Below are 17,190 nucleotides of genomic sequence, written 5' to 3' on the forward strand. Positions count from 1 at the left end.
CTAAGAAATAAGAACTAAATGAATGACTAAATGCAAAACATTATATCCTAATTGTCAAGGAAGTGCTATATCAGGTGAAAAGTACTTGTGCCCCACATTCATACTCTCTGTGCACTTGTACCCCACACTTCTGTTCTCCCTGAACAAGCTCTGCCTGCCCATATAGCACCTTTGTGGGAATTAGACAACCACACTCCTTCCTCAAGGAAAAGCATTTATATCAGCATAGTTTCTCATTTATCTATAGCAAAAGTTATAACAAATTGAATTGTTACTTTAATTGGATTGTTACAACAAATGGATTATTATTAAATATTATTTATTAAATATAATTACATGAGAATTATGTCTTAGTGAAAGTACTTATAGACTTAAACTGCTAACGAAGCAACCACTCTGATGGAGTAAATGTAGATGATATTAACTACAAAATGAAACATTAGAATTATCTAGATTAAACCGTCAGGCAGTCGTTACACTAGTACGTTTAGTGTACATTTCTCAGAAAAGAAGCTCCTATTTTAGAAGCCTGGGCTACAAAAATGTTGTTAGATTCATAAGACTTTTCTTGAATTCACACTACTTTTGTAAGTCAGTATTGAACAGTCAAGACCAACCCTACAGTAATAAGCATGATCATTTCATTTATTTGCCATGATAAATGTGAGAAAATTGCCATAAGTATACAAATTGCTCATTTCTAGATTCAACACTAATAATGAGAACATGAAAAATTGAAAAAATAACAAAAATGTGAATTAAAACCCATTAGATATGGTGCTTTTGTGCAATGCACAACCTGAGCATGTGTGTGCTGCAGGCCTGTTCCTGACATATGACTCTTTCATATCTCAGCAATTTTCTCATGTAATCCCCTTTGTTGGAATGCCATGGCAACCTTTATAATTCTGACAAACTTCTATTCACTTTTTGGCAGACAAGTCAAATTGGACCTATCCAGTGGGATATTCTGGGACATTCTCCTCCTGGTTGATTGAGCATTCTCTGTGCTCCCACAACACATGGTTCATTTTGTATTGCAAAACACTCATCAGGTTGTTTTATGAAACAATCCGTAGTGTGCTAGTAAACAAGCTCCCTGGAGGGTATGGAGGAGCCCTAATTGTAGCATTTGTCAATTGCCATCGTATGAATACTCCCACCATGGCCAATTTGAAGCTATCAATGATTTAACGTCTGGCTGGCAAAAATTCTCAAATATTTAACAATTGGCTCTCATGAGCAAGTATCAGCTAGCTCCAGCACACCAATGGATATCATTGTTTAATATATCAATCTCCTCTACTGGATTGTGAATTTAAGAAAGCCAGGAAAACTGTGTCCTGTATCTCTGTACCCCTACAAACTAACACAGTGCTTGGTGCAACACAGGTGCTTAATAAATATTTTGAGGTATTAGCTCAAAATATTGTTTTCCATCTGAAGTTCCCATTTTCTATTCCATATTTCAAGTTATTGCTTTTGAATTCATTGATTTTCAGAATATATTATAGGACAGAAACAAGAAATAAATGCATATGCCTTGTTTTTGTAAACAAAAAGCCTGAGCCCCAAGGAAGGGGAAAGATTTAGAGTATAGATAAAATGTTAAGACATTGTGTCTGGTTGAATTTCACAAACATTTTTGTGAACTCCAATTATTGAGTATAGTTCTCAATTGTTTTGTCCAAAGTCCTATATCCTCAACGTTATTTTTCCACTTGATCAGTGAATTATTGGTAGAGGTGTCTTAGTCTTCATCATAGAGACTGGGCTTGTCAATTTTTCCTGAATGTTGTATCATTAAATAAAAAACCTTTTCAACTGTATAATGTACGTACAAAAAAGTGCACCTATTATTCATACCAAGTCATACTGTTTAGCCTGATGAATTATGACAAAGTGAATATACCCGGGTTAATAAACCCAGAAGTCTGCCTTATGCCACTCTCAATCACTAATCCCACCCACTTTCCCAAAGGTAACAACTATCCACACTTTTAACATCACGTTATTCACCCTACCTTTGAGATTTATACAAATGATATCATATAGTATGTAATGTTTTACGTACCTGATTTGTTTTGAGACTCATTAATGCTGTTCCATGTGGCTTTATTTTCTTAATTTTCATTATGATGTAATATTTCCTTTTATGAATGTATCATAATTTATTTATTCATTCTACTCTTGATGAGTATTTAGGCTGTTTTCAGTTTGAGACAAGTAAGAAAAATGTTTGTCGATTTCCAGTCAAGATGGCAGAGTAAGAAAGCACTATACTTGAATTCTCTCATGACCATCTCAAAATTACAACTAAACTAGAGAACAATCATTGAGAATTGCGTGAAGTCTAGCTGAACAGAAGTTCTATAACTAATGTTATACAGAAGAAGGCACATCAAGACTGGTTAGAGGAGCAGAGACATTAAGTGGCTGGTCCCACCTCTGCATGTAACAGTTGAAATCGGGAAGGATGTCTCAGCTTCGGAGATTACCCTGAGGAGCAAGAGATCCCAGCCACACACCAGGGTTCCAGGGCCAAGAAGAAAAGTCCCCACAGCTTCTGGCTATGAGCACCAGCAAAGATTGTGGCTGGAGCCCTAGGCACTCCTCTTAAAGGGCCAATGCATAGACTTACTTGCAGATGGAATACCTTGCTATGAGCTCCAGTACTGGGGCAACAACTTGAAAGGCACCAGTGACATATGGGGAGAAACTGAATTGTGTGGCTGCAGGGTGAGGACTGCAGGGGCAGCTTTTTCCCAGACAGAAGTGCTGGCAAAAGCCATTGTTCCTTTCTTGAGCTCTTCCCCCTACAGCATGAAGACTTATGTGGGCACCATATCTGAGTCTCCATCAACCTGGCTAACACTGGTTGCCCCACCCTGGTACTTCCCTGACACCCCACCCCACCCAAGCCCCTTCCAGTGGCTTTTCCATATAAATTACCTGTCTTTGCTCATGCCATGGACTTTACTAAAATCTCTCAAAGTTTCACAAACCCCAAACAAGCAGCAAGCTTTGGCCTCAGTGAGCTTTGTAACTCTTGCTGAGAAACATCAAGACTGACATTAGTGGTGCCTGGCCTTGGTTCGAGGCTTGGCCTCTCCTGGGCACCTCCAAGCCCAGTGAGGTAGTTGCCATCTGTGGATTGTTTTGTGGCTCATTCCAGGTGGCTCCAGGCAGGGCATAGTCTGGGGCTGAACTGGCCTTTGGTGGAGCTCCTCCCAGGAGGCCCTATGGCTGGCATGCCCAGTGGCCATATTCAGACTGAGACAGAGTACTACCCAGCTGCCTCTGTGGACAACACACACAAAGGGCAGGCTGGGCAGACACCAGAGCCCTGTTAAAGCAAATCCTGCTCCATAGGGTCAGCACTTGCACAATAGCTCCTCCACTGTAGTCATGGCCAGTCCTCACAACCAATCAGCTAAAGGGCCAACCCATCCTATTAACATGCAAACAGCAACAAAAGCTGAACTACAACAGGAGAGCACACACAACACACACAAGGGACACACCTGGAGCACACAGCTCAGGTGACCAGGAAGACTGCAGCACTGGGCCCCATAGGACACCTACTACATAAGGCCACTCTACTAAGACTGAGAGGTACAGGAGCTCTACCTTAAACATAGGAACACATACAGGAGGCAGCAAAAGTGGGGAGACAATGAGACATATCCCAAATAAAAGAACAAAACAAAGCTCCAAAAAAAGAACTAAGCAAAATTGAAACAAGCAATGTGCCAGACATAGAGTTGCAATCTTCCAGATGCAGAGTTCCAAACACTGGGTTTAAGGATGCTCAGTGATCTTAGGGCGAACTTCAGCAAAGAGATAGGAAGAATAAAAATGGAGATAGAAATCATAAAAAAGAATGAGTCAGAAATGAAGAATACAATAACTGAAATAAGGGATGCATTAGAAAAATACAACAGTAGATTAGATGAAGCAGAGGTTCAAATCAGCGATTTAGAAGATAAGGTAGAAAAAAACACCCAGTCAGAACAGCAGAAAGAAAAAAAATCCCCCCAAATGAGGATAATTTAAGAGGCCTATGGGACAACATCAGCATACTAATATTTACATCAAAGGGGTACCAGAAGGAGAAGAGACAGAGCAAGGAATTGAAAACCTATTTGAAGAAATAATGACAGAAATCTTCCTTAACCTGGCAAAGGAAATACAAATACAAGCCCAGGAAGCACAGAGAGTCCAAGACAAGATGAACCCAAAGAGTCCCACACCAAGACACACCATAATTAAAATGCCAAAGGTTAAAGACAAAAAGAGATAATCTTAAAAGGAGCAAGAGAAAAGCAGTTAGTTACCTTCAAAGGAGCTTTTATAAGGCTGTCAACTGATTTCTCAACAGAAAGTTTGCAGGCCAGAAGGGACTGGCATGAAATATTCAAAGTGATGAAAAGCAAGGACCTACTACAACTAAAATTACTCTATCCAGCAAAGCTATCATTTAGAATTGAAGGACAGGTAAAGATCTTCCCAGACAAGAAAAAGCTAAAGGAGTTCATTCTCACCAAACTTTACAAGGAATGTTAGAGGGACTGCTTTAAGATGAAAAAAAAAAAAAAAAAAAAAAAAAAGATAAAAAATATGAATAATAAAATGGCAATAACTATGTATCTATCGACAATTACTTTAAATGTAAATGGATTAAATGCTGCAATCAAAAGACATAGGGTGGCTGAATCGATAAGAAAACAAGACTTTTACGTATGCTGCCTATAAGAGACTCACTTCAGATGAAAGACACACAAACTTAAAGTAAACAGATGGAAAAAGAAATTTTATTCACATGGAAAGAAACAGATGAAAAACTGGGGTTGCAATACTTATACCAGATCAAACAGACTTTAAAACAAAGGCTATAACAAGAGACAAATAAAGACCCAATAATCCTGCTTCTGGATATTTAGCTGAAAAAAACCAAAACACTAATTTGAAGGGACGCGTGCATCCGTATGTTCATTGCAACATGTTTCACAATGGCCAAGATGTGGAGGCAGCCTGGGTGTCCACCAGCTGATGAATGGATAAAAAAGAGGATATATATCCAATGGAATATTATTCAGCCATAAAAAAGAATAATGTCTTGCCATCTGCAACAACATGGGTAGACCTAGAGAGTATTATGCTGAGTGGAGCAATCATACAGAGGAAGGCAAATGCCAGATGATCTCACTTATTTGTGGAACCTAAAGAACAAAATAAGTGAACAAACCAAACAGAGAAAAACTCATAGGTACCGGAAAAACATTTTGAAGCTTGCCAGGACGGATAGGAGTTAGATGCTGAGTAAAAGCGGAGAAAGGTTTAAGTACAAATTGGTAGTTACTTACTAGTCATGGGGGTGTAAAGTAAAGCATAGGGAATATAGTCAACAATATGGTAGTAACTATGCTTTGTTGTGACATCACCTCTCTGGGACATGACACAACCCTGGAGAGGATTGAAGAGACTGATGCTAGGATTTGCAAACACAGCCCAGTATTACAGAGCTTAGAGAGAGAAGTTTTATTTCTTGGACTTCTGAGTTTGTAGTCTGAGATTCATTAACTATTACATTCTGCTCTTCCATACCTAAAAAGACTAATATGCGTTTTTTATTTCCTAAAATGCATTTTTAGGGTGCAAATAGTTAAACAGTACTATGGAATGTTGTCCAAACTGTTAACAGTGGTTACTTTTGTTGTTCATGGAGCAAGGAGTTGTTAGGTGATGAGTGATAGAAACGGTGTGGGGTCCACAGCTAAAAACCCACAGTTCAGAGAGAGCCGGCTGCTGGGGCCAGCCTCCTTTCCAAAGGCATCCTGAGAGGTGGCCTTCAGAAGAGCCAGGTGAAATGGGCCAGAAAATCTCCTTCTCCAAGTCACCAGTTTCCATGGAAGATTGAAACCCAAGAGTTGGCTGCAGTATGTAGATGAGGCTGGGGCTTGAGCCTTGCAAGGGACTGTGACCACATAGCATGGAGAAGCACGTGCTTCAGAGGAATACAATGCGATGTTGCCAGCTCCCAGTCAGCACATATGGCTGACTCACGCAGGCCGCCAGAGCCAAGGGCCGCTGGGAGTGAGTCTCTCAACAAAGGGGCCTGTCAGAGCTGCCACCTGTTTTACATGAAGATGATGAGAGTAAACTAGACAGAACTTATAGCAACTTGCTGAGACAATCTGTGAAGCAGGCATTGGTATTTTCCTTCTATTTTCTGCCCCATCAGCAGAGGAACAAACATTGCTTTGAGGAAGGAAATTACTAAGTGGTGTGAAAGACAGACTATGTCTTTAAAAAAAACACAAAACATTTTATGGCCAAAGGCCTTTGGGAGACATCATATTAAACAAATGAAATGTTTCCTTAAAGCACTGCTTCTTGGAGCATTTAATACCATGGAATCTTGAGAAAGGGAATATTATGCACTGTGTACACGAATTCATTTAGCCACCTAATCCTTGTTTGCTTCAGAGCATGGTACACAGATCTAGGTGTTGCTGAATACCTTTTGACAAATGTTAGATTATTTGTCTGTACTCAGTCAGCAGCAAGGGTGTGGGGGTTCATGGAACACAAAGGGACATCCAAGTTCATTGTAACCCAGTGATTGAATAGCACCCGTATTTCTTTAAAGAATAATTAGGCAAATATTTTTCTCTTCACAGTTGGAATGGTAGTAAATATCAAATGTTGAAAGTTCTTTCATCTGTGTATAGGCTACAAATGTTTTAGGTCTTAAAAATGTTATCAAGTGTTTGAGTGGCCCTGTTTTCCAGAACAAAACATTCTGGAGAAAATATTTCTTTCTGAGCCTGAGGCTTCTGTAGAACAAGATAAACAGGTTTTATTAAAAGAGAAAAAAGGTAACTTTCATTTTAAGAAGTAAGCTTGTTATTCAAAAACAGTAAGTATATTTGTCATCAAAAAATGTCTGTCTACTTACATTTGGAACTTCAATTTTATAAATGTGTTCACATTTCCATTTACTTCCCAATGTCTTTTCTACCCTCTCTCTCTGAAATACACTTAGTTTTAAAGATTGATTTTTTTTCTCATAGTCAGTCATTCCCTAACACTCTCTCACACACACCCTTTTAAATCTATCATTCTTTAAAAATACACGAGGTCATTTCAAATGCTCCTCTATTAAGAATCAGTTGTGTTCAGTTGTGTTCTAGCCTGGACAAACATGGAATTAAAAGTGGCTATTTATTAATGATTGAATTCCTGAGAGAGGAGAGTTCATCAGTGTAAAGACTCCCTTTATTTCATCTTTGTTTCACTTACCTAAACTGAAGTTAAGACATCTGAAGTATCACTTTGTTGGAAAAACTTGAAATTGAGCTGCAACAGTTACTTTGTTCTCATTTCTTGAACTTCTGGGATCAAACGGAAGTGAAATTCTGTATGTAAAGCACCGTTTTCAATCACTTGCACTTTACTTCTTGTCCCCATCAAAATACACAAAACTCTTCTCAGGGAAAAGGAGTTACTGGTGGAAGTACAACTCTGATGGTGCCCAAAGTCAAATTAGTTTTTATCAGTGAGTGACATGTAACTGTGAAAATTATCAGTATAGTTTTATTAAGTAGGATTAGGAATCCTAACCATTGCCAAAAATGATAAACAGACCAGAACATACATGTTGCACACGTTCATCTCTGGTTTTCAGGTGAAAATAGGAGAGAATAAGGAGGGAGAAGGTGCAACCCAATGTATGAGATAGATGCCAAGTGTCACATTTTATCTTGGGGTAGCTTTCAGCACCTCTCCTATTGAGCACATCTGTTCCTCCAGATAGTCTCAGCTTGTAAGTCATCTTAATAAATGGAAACATATTCAACACATAGCAAAGGGCAGGATTTCAGGCACAGAAATGGACCACCTTCTTCTTCACTGTTTCTCAGTGGTACCACAAATACACACGGGGCCTGATCAAATGAAGTGAATAACGATGGAAATGCATTACACATTTTGTTTGTCAGTTGTTATTTCTTGTGTTTTTCCTTGGTTTGTCTTCTAATTTTTATAATTTGCTATAGCAACTACTCAAGTTTTTAATATTAAAAAAAAAAATAAAACACCACTGGGAAGACAAAACACTAAAAAGATAATGAATATCCAAATTGACTTCTTATCCCAGCAGTGATGGATTTTTATTGACAGTTTTAAAGAGCAGTAATGAAAGAAGCAAAATGGCACCTAATAAGCAGATACATTGAACAAGCCCATAGTATTAGGTGACTCTATGAATAAATTGTTAAGATTGCACCATTTTTGACATACAAAAATGGCAGTTTCGTATGGTTTTCTCTAATAACAAAGCATACAGACCTTGTCTAAAATGGCTTGTTTCTGTCCTTCCAGACCCCAAAGGTGAAGATTCCATGTGTAAATCAAGGAATTCCTGTAATTGCTGAATCTGTGCAATGCTGAATTATGGTAAAAGTAATAATGGTAGCTACTACTTACTGAGTGCCTACTATGTGCAAGGAATCTTATGTTATTTATCATATTTAATCCTTACAAATAAAACATTGACATTTTGCCAGGAAAGCTCAAGGAGGTTAAATATATTACGAAATTCACACAGCAAGGATGTTATGGTAGTGGTGCTCTTTGAATTTAGTTTTGCCTGACTCCAAAATATGCACATCCCATCCCCTCCCACTAATAAAATAAGTTCATTATTGTTTAATTCATTTCTTTTTTCTGAAAGAATCTGTTTCACTATGTTTTCAAGGTGTCAACTTGGAGTTAAATATTTTCTCATGCACTGCTATAAATGTTACTAGGAAAAGTAAACAAGCTGTTGAAATGCATCAGTTCAAAATGAAACTAATAATTGTAAAACTTAGCTAACCTAAGTGAAAAAAAAGTAATTCCCACTCTACTGCCTGGTTCCCTCTAACTCTGATTAAACTCACTTACAGTTCTTCAAATGGTAGGTAATAGAGACCAGCCTAAATAACCCTCTTAAAAAAAAAAAAAAAGTACTGTTTAGTACAGACTCTGATGAGCTTAATGGTTTCTAAGAAACAAAAATTTTCAAGGCGTCAAATGTAGCCAGGGGAATGTACCTTTGACGTTTGCCTTTTCTTTCGATCCTAGTACTTGACGGAAGCAGCTGAGGATGCTTCTTGGCTACTGCCTGGCCTAAGTGTGAGCTGTCAGAGAAAGCACACAACACAATCCTTGTGAGAACCTAAGGAGGGAAACAGAGAGCGCCTCAGCACACATTTCAACCAAATGTGTGCACACTTTATTACTGACAAATTTACCTGGGATCTTACTAAAATATTATAGTACATAGTTTAAGGAAGCATATGTTTAAAATATGCACTGTCACTCGTTCCTCTGTAATATTCTGAGAGTTATGCACAACAATTGTGTTTCTAGTGAAATAACAGTGAAACAATTTAGTTTGAATTTTTTGCATCCCTGTGCTGTCTCTCTTATTTAAAGTCATCATTCTTGTATTTCATCAGTTCTAAAGTGCATCTTTCCCCCTCTCATTTTAACATCTCTGATATCAAGATATATCTCATGATTGATAATTTTCATTTCTGGGTACATTCGTGAAAATCTTAGTTATTCCTGTTGACATAGCTGGACAGTGGCAATTCCTTGACCTTTCGGTCAAGAAACATTTTAAGGATTGCTTGAAGGCACATAAATACTAAACATTGTCTAACAGCCTTCCTTTGACGCGTTCTTGTAAGATCAACAAAGTGCCCAAATCAAAGCTTCCAACTTCAAAGACAATCTCAGAAACAATAGTGGAGAACTTTTGTTGCTTGGAGGACAGTATTGTATAGAAAAATGGATTTTGAAAATTCTGAGTAGAAAAATGACTTGTAAGAGTTAGATTCTGAATATGAAATGTTTTAAGAATGTTTTAACCAATTTATTTTGCTTATGTTTTCCTTTTCAGAAGTATGAAATCTAACTTTACAAAAATTTGTCTAAAGAAATCTAAAACAGCTCTTTCATTTGGTTTAAAAGAAAAATTCTAAGGGATAAGAATGCATTATGTCATAGTTTAATCGAGTTTTTTTTTTTTCTTTCTTAGTGATAGATTAAATAATGTGCATTTTACAAAGTTGATGGAGATTGGTAATAATCTAAATTTAAGATGCTCAGAGGCCTCCACAACATCTTCACTCCTTTTATCCAATTAATTATAAGATCTTATCACTTTTGTTTCTAGAATATAGTTTTAATCTGACTATCCTTCCCCATTCCTACTGCTTCTTCCCTAGTTATGACTCTTATAATTTCTTTCAAGTTTGTTACCATAGTCTTTTATAGATCTCTTTGTCTTGGGTCTCTTTCCAGACCAGTGCATCCTTCTCAACGACTGAGTGATTTTACATTTAGATCACTACTCAGGTTGAAAACCCTCAATAAGTCCCCGTTTCCTAATGCATGGTTAAGACATGTACTGTAAGCATGTCCTCTCCCCACATGCCCATGGCTAATCAATCGAGAAATTTTTTCTCTTTAATGAGGGCAGGATTTGTGTTTACCTTGCCAACCACTAAATTCCAAATCCTTAGCATACCACTGGCACATAATATGGTCTAAATAAACTTTTGGTGAATGAATAAGTGAGCCAAATATGCTTCATGATCCATCTATACACCAAACTCCAGGAGTTGACACTTAAATTTAACTATCTGAAACTAACAGAACAAAGTCCTAAACTCTTTAAAATAGTAATCAAGGACATTAAAAGTTTATCCCGATGTTCTTTTACAGTTTTATTTCTTATTTCTCTCCATCAAGCACCCTTATACTCCAATCTTATCAGGCCACTTGACATTTCCTGAATAACCTTTCCAAAATTCATAATTTCTTCTTCTGTGCTCCCCTCATACTGCTAACTCAACATTATTACAATGAGTTAATTCTATGTGTGTCTGTTTGCCCTCTAGAAAGTGAGCTCTTGAAGGAATTATATTGTAGTCAATTCTTATGCCCTGAATACCTAGCATAGTTTCCACCAGAAAAATGTGCTGAAGCAAAATGTTTATGGATGACTCTATTAATTTCCTAGGCCTGCCCTAACAAATCATCACAAATGTGATGGCTTAAAGCAGAAATGAATTCTTTCAAAGTTCTTGAGGCCAGAATTCTGAAATCAAGGTGTTAACAGGGCTATGCTCCTTTCAAGGGTCTAGGGGAGAAGACCTTTCTCATCTGTTCCACCTTCTGATGGCTTCAAAAGCTTCTTGGCCTCTGTCTTCACATGGTCGTTTTCTCTTCTCTGTGTCTCTCCTCTGTGTCTCTTATAAAGATGCTTGTCATTGGAGTTAGGGGTCACCTGGATAATCTCATCTCAAGACTCTTAGCTTAATTCCACAGGCAAAAACCCCTTTTCCAAATAAGGTTCTATTCCCAGGTTCTGGAATATGGACATATCCTTTTGAGGATCATCATTCAACACAGTAAATACTTTCTAGCATATACACTTGTCTCACACATAATTCTAAGGGTGGGAAATTCATAAAATGTAAAGGTAGATCTTAAAGAGACCGTATCCAATAAAATGCACACATTTTGAATAATACTAATAGGTACTTCTGTTGCTTAAATCTCAGGGCTAATGTTGCCATTTTGCATTACTGCATTTTTACTGATGTTATTATAATGATGGCCGTCTTATGGTATATCACTAATCTGAAAATAAATGATTCTATTCCAGACTATGAAATACCTCATTTCTCTACATTCAAAGTAAGCATGCAATTTATTCATATACTTTACAAAGACAAGTCAATTCTCCTAAAAACCACATATACCTAGGAGTGATATCAGCTTACTGCTATTGCTAGTCTCTTATTGTCATCTCTTATTGGTTTCCCTTAACCCTGCCCATTAAATTTTAAATAGTCTTTTCATTAATTTCTCTTTAATCTCTCATTTTAAGTATGACAGCTGGTTCCTTCTAGGATCCTACAAAGAGTAATTGGCATCAGGAGTAACCCCAGAAAACAAACATTTAAAATGAGATTCTATAATTGAGTTGCTAACACATCTGTGAAGAATGCAGATAACCTCCTTGCCACCGGGACATATGACAAGTAATCGTGGCATGTAGTGGCATCACTGTTACTCAAATTATCACCTATGATGGCATGGAATAGAGAGCAGGTAGGGGGCAAAATACTGGACGCTCAGGCGACTGTGACACGATCACTTTGGGGACAATGGTAATTACAAAATTGTGACTTGAGCTGGTTATATTTGACTATACTCTAGAGTGTGTAAAGAGAAGAGGACAAACTGAAAGCCTTGAATGCTAAAGTCATTACATAAAGGAAAATTACAAAGCCTGTATGGTTGCTCTAAAGGTATGTTTTATCCTTTGCAGCTGCAGAGCAGATATAGCTGAAGATTAAGTCCACAGCCTGACTCTAAGAGTTGTAAAATTGTGGTGCCCATTAAACATGCAGCCTTGTCAAGTCTTTTAGGCCCATTTGATCTGGTAAGTGGGAAATAGCAAGCCCCAGAGATCCTTTACTAAAATACATATATGCCAAAGAATGGGAGGTAAACCCCACAAAAGGGCTGGGTCCTTCACATACTTGTAAGTGAAGTTTCTAGGCCTCTGTGTAGTCTGGAGCTGGCTGAGATACCCTTCCTAAAATGAGAGGCACAGCACACTGCCCACTGCAAAGAAAGAGGCACAATTTCGTGAGTGTCATTGAATAGCAGGGGCCACGTATACCACATTTGGGCATGTTTCTTCAATTTAATTACTGAGTCATCCACAAGGCAGTTTTGAGTGGTGTTAGAGCATATAAATATTCTGCAGCAGGTACAGGTGCAGTGTAAGCTGCTTTGTCACCCAGGCCTCAGGACGCAGAAAACCAATTTGTATTTGAAGAGTCTGGCAGACCGAGGGGCTTGTGGTCTATAATAGTAAACCCTGATAGGAAAGCTCTAGGGTTTTGGAGTAACGTCATGGCCTCTTTTGCTATTAACCATTTCCCATTTGAAAATCAGCTTCTGGTTTGATTTAATAGAGACTGAAGTCCAGATCATGCCACATCAAGTGACTGTGTAATCTGAACTGTCCCGTTGTGATCCACTGAGTCACAAAACTGTGCATGTGCAGCACTGTGTTACATGACCATGGTCTGTGTGAGACCGAGCTTTAGCAGAAGCAGAAGGCACTACAAAAATGAATGAGTGCGTAGCTTAGAATCCCAGCTAAAGCTCAGTCTCACACATCTGCTCCTGCCGCTTCGCCACTTCTTTCTTAACTGGCATCTCTGGCTCCACGCTGTGTGCTAACACATGTCTGAAAGTAGGTTGCCACGGCATTATAGCTCCACTCAGAGGTGGCTTTGAAAGAAAGTGGCTAAAGAAAATCCTCCAAAACAACAGAACATCCAGTCATCTACTTGGCAGGGAAGGAGAGATGACCCGAGATGCAGACCTGTGCTGATTCAAAAGAGTAGCTAGCAAGTTTATTAGCTGTTTGGGGACCTGGAAATGACAATGTTGGAAGAAAGGTAACAAGGAGGAAAAGGCTTTTACTAAATCAATAAGTCAGTGAGTAAGATGACCTGACCCATGGATATCAGTCAGTTTTTAATCCCAGTCACTCTTAATGCTTGTTGAATAAGCCCATGAATAAAGTGCCAAGTGAGTAGGGATGGAGTCCTCATGCAGACCCAACAACTTGGACTCTCCCTCACTGAAGCTAAACCCTAGCTGCTTCATTCCTGACCCCACACAATCTCTCAATTCACCCCTGAACCCCATCTCATCCTTGGGAGAAAGGCCTACCACAGCAGATAGGAAAAGCTGAAGCCGCAGAAAGACAAACTTGACTCACTTTACATGTATGCCCAGAATCTTATCCCCTTCCCCACTGTTTCCTTAAAGTGCTATTTTATAGAGTACAGATTATGGCCATGTGGGATTAGTTTTCTACTCATTTCACACCTTACATACAAGATGAGAATTCAGATCCTTTTGGAAGAAAGGCATTTAGAGAAAACTACAACTCTGGCTGAGTTGTCATTTTTAAAATGTATTGACTCACTGCTATACTCGTAACTACCTGAAAAATTCAGCAAGTTGCAGAATACAAATCTCTGCTGACCTGGACCTTGAAGGTGTTCCAAATGTCTCCCTTAGCTTTCTAAAGCCTATGCTCGGATCCTGCATCTGTGTAAATTGGAATACATTTATTAATTTAGAAAAATTCAGATTTGGAAACACCGCTTTAGAGTAATGATTGTGATTGGTTTCATTTACAAACAGGGCATCTGGATCTCAGATACACTGACTTGGTGAAGGTCACACAGACCTCACGTAGGACTCAGACCCACTTTTCTCTTCAGGCTACTCAGGACAGTGTAGGTAGAAATGTTTGCCTGGCCTTTCTGGAGCACACTCCACTATTTTCATGATGAAACCAACAAATCCAATTAGTCAGCAAAAATGGTATGAATGAAAAGGAAGCTCCAGGTCTTTATTGGAGACGTGAGCATCCAGCTTCACATGGTCACTAAGCACATCATAATTCATAGTGCATAGCATGTGTTGATGGCAGAATCTGATGTAACACCTGCCAGAATTTTGCCCCTTTAGAATTGAGTTTTTCTCACGTGAGCATAACTGTACATGAAATCTGGTTAGATGGGTACGGGTCATTCATTGGTTTACCAGGAAATCAATTTGACAGTGGTGGGGGGAAGAGCATTATGCAATCATTGTCACCTTAGCCTATTGAATTCAAGATATATAGTGCTTTCAGCATTGCATAACATTATTGTTAATCTTCCCATTCAAATTCAGAATCTTACGAACTAGCAAAAGATGAGAAAATTGTATCAGTATACAGGAGGACTGATTAAGTTCACAAACTTGTTGCAATGATGTTGCTAACCTTTTTGAATATCAGAGGGATTATTCATTATGAATTTGTATCAACTGGACAAACAGTTAACCAAGTTGACTATTTGGAAGTGCTCAAGAGGCTGTGTGAAAACTTTAAACAATCTGAACTCTTTGCCAACAATTCATGGCTCTTGCATCACGACAATGCACCAGCTCACACGGCACTGTCTGTGAGGGAGTTTTTAGCCAGTAAACAAATAACTGTATTGGAACACCCTCCCTACTCACCTGATCTGGCCCCCAAAGACTTCTTTCTTTACCCAAAGATACAGGAAATATTGAAAGGAAGACGTTTTGATGACATTCAGGACATCAAGAGTAATACGATAACAGCTCTGATGGCCATTCCAGAAAAAGAGTTCCAAAATTGCTTTGATGGGTGAACCAGGCGCTGGTGTCATAGCTTCCCATGGGGAGTACTTTGAAGGTGACCGTAGTGATATTCTGCAATGAGGTATGTAGTACTTTTTTCTAGGATGAGTTCGTGAACTTAATTGTCTGACCTCATGTATATATGTATGTATATGTGTATATACTTTTTTTTTTTTTTTTAATTTAGCAGCAGAAATTTCAGGCCAATTTCCTCTCCTTGAGCCATAATTTACTGGTCCTATAACTTCTTCAGTTTCAATTTCCTTATTTAGGTTTCCACAAGTCAGTCATCACTTAGGGTCTACATTTTTACTTTCTAAGCGGGTCCTGTGATCCCTTTAAATTTAGGTTGTTTGAACTGTGAAAATGCTTATACAAACAAACATGCTTTGTTTAGTCTTTCCCAGTTGTCAGAAAACCATACCAATTTGTGCTTCTGTTTTTTTCAACATCTTTGCCTTTGTTTCTTTTTCTGATGGAGTGAAGCCTATGATTTCTAGGTTAAATGTTTGATAATAAGCTTGTGTCTATTTTAACTTATTTCCGTTGTATCCTGCCCATCTTATTTAGTTTGCAGAGTATCTTTTGGGATTTAGGGGGTAAAAACAAAAAATTAAGTAGGGAATTTAATTTTGGTTCTTGAATTTATTCACAAAATATAGCTAGATTATTATTTATTTCCCTGTATACTAGTCAAACAATTCTAAAAAATTAAGTTATTGTGTCCACTTGAGCAATATAAGCTTAATTTTGTATACTTTTTAATGAACCTTTATCTGTCAATCCTGATTAAATTTATTAAATGACTTTATTAAATCACATTTATTTCTATACTTTTAAAACTTAGCATCAGCAATACAAACCAGTTTCCAAAAGACTGCCTTGGTTACTATTGGTGCCAGGTAGCCTCCTACATAACAAATGGAAAAATCCACCTGATTTAGCCAGAAAATTAGTTTCTAATGACTTTATGTCCATTTAAATTGAAAACTCAGTACTATTAATGTTTCTGAAAGTAATGGAGAATGTTTCCTTTTAAGATCATATGGCTTTAATTTCATCTTTTTCAAATGCAGTAGACTATTAATACTCATTTAAAATAACTGTTAAAGTAGTAATTTATTTTAGCTTTCGTATCAATTTTTAAAACATGCATACTGATTCAAATATTAGCATATGCAAATTTGAAAAATTTGGCAGTGTGGAATAAGCCATTTACTCCAGCCTTTGGGAGGTAATGCATGTAAGACCTGGTGCTGATTCCAATTTGATTAATATCTGGCTCATCAATCTGTGCATTTCCATTTTCAATGTTGACATGTATAAACAACAGGTGCTATGGTCTATGCACATCCAATAAATGTTTTTTAATTACACTATTTTTTATTACTCCTGTTCATCATGGGATAAGAGTTGTATCTGTCTACACAAGCACACACACACATATACCAATAGTTAAGGAAAGTGATTTTTAAACCAACTGAAATACACAGACCCAAACATGCATTAATAACAGGGTTTGAGATAAAATGGACATATTGAATATGTTCTACTGATTACAAATTTGCATCATTGTTAATTAAATTCCTCCCCCTCCCCCCAAATAGGAAGAGCTATGAAGAAAAACAATGCCTTTTAGTCCCTGTCAGTATAAGGGTAATTCTCTTTCATTATCTTTACAACTCAGAGGCCAAACTGTATGTCAGCGAATATGTCAGGATCCTCTGTGGAGACAAGTTTCTCATGCTCCTGGTTAAAAACCAGAGGTAAGTATAAAATTGTGAAACCACACCAGAAATCAGCAGGTGAACAAAATTAGCATGGCATTATTTATTCTCATCATAAATTTTTAGGCAGTTTTGAAATCCCGTTGGGAAAGAC

The sequence above is a fragment of the Rhinolophus sinicus genome, chromosome 3, assembly GCF_057876585.1.
Source record: "Rhinolophus sinicus isolate RSI-liver-muscle chromosome 3, RSI-T2T, whole genome shotgun sequence".
NCBI lineage: Eukaryota > Metazoa > Chordata > Mammalia > Chiroptera > Rhinolophidae > Rhinolophus > Rhinolophus sinicus.